Source organism: Priapulus caudatus, unplaced genomic scaffold, assembly GCF_000485595.1.
Source record: "Priapulus caudatus unplaced genomic scaffold, Priapulus_caudatus-5.0.1 Scaffold2019, whole genome shotgun sequence".
NCBI lineage: Eukaryota > Metazoa > Priapulida > Priapulimorpha > Priapulimorphida > Priapulidae > Priapulus > Priapulus caudatus.
In genome coordinates, this window is record NW_014579080.1 from 9,523 (window position 1) to 10,743 (window position 1,221).

Below are 1,221 nucleotides of genomic sequence, written 5' to 3' on the forward strand. Positions count from 1 at the left end.
GAAGAGGAAGAGGACATCAACACAATAGAGTGGATGTTGCAGGCAATGATGGCTGAATTGAAGACAATGTTCATGTTGTTAGGCAGCAGTTTACTGGTGCTGAGATGGTAAATCTGCCAGCTGGCTGTAGCACAGAACCAATGGACATTTTCAATGCCATTGTAGATAATGATTTTATCCAGGTGTTAGTTGATGAGACGAATCGCTATGCAGATGGTATCAGCAATAGTAATGTTTTGAAGGAAAAATCACGTGTGAGGGATTGGAAACTCACCAATCCCAATGAAATGAGAATGTTTCTAGCACTTCACCTAATGATGGGGATTGTAAAGCTTCCAGAAATTTAGCAGTACTGGTCAACACGAAAAGTTTTAAAATGCTCATTATTCTCCGAGTACATGCCTCGTAACAGATACATATTGATTCTGAAATTCTTTCACATTTGTAACAATGTTGATCAGATTGCAAGAGGTCGGGATGGCCACGACAGGCTTTTCAAAGTCAGAAAATCCACAACACACTTTTAATGAAAAACAGATCTACACGATAGGAACGCAAGGCCTACGTCGACGTGGGGTCCCTCTCACTGTAAAAGAGGCTCAGCTTCAGGCAGCGGAAATGGTGTACAGAAAAAAAGGCCCACTCATTATTCTGAAATGGAGAGAGAGCATGAGAAAGAAACCTTGCACTACGACATCAATTATGCATAATGCAATAATGACAGACTCATGAAAAAGAAAGCGAATACGTAATGGTCAAAATGTTCGTGAAGTTACTGTTATGAAACCATCCATAGTACTTGATTATAACTATAATATGGGTGGTGTTGATAGAGGAGATCAAATGGTCTCTGACTATGGCGCTGATCGCAGAAGTATCAAGTGGTCCAAGCTGCTGTTCCATTTGACAGATGTTGGAATGCTGAATGCATTCCTCTTGAGAAAACAGCTCACCAATGACAAAATGACCCAAATTGAATTCATCCTCAATGTTGTAGAGGGAATTATGGCACGGTACAAAGAAGTAACTGAACTGCCACGACCTAGAGGCCGTTTCAGTGATGGAGGAGGTGCTGTTGTCCCCTTAGAGAATAGATTTTCAGAGCATTGGCCTGAAGACCTTTCAGATCGATTGCCAGGAGAAGGTGGTGTTGTAAAGCGAAAAACTAGAGTGTGCATGCAGTGTCGAAAGGACCCCATGCCATACATGCAAGCTAAAAAA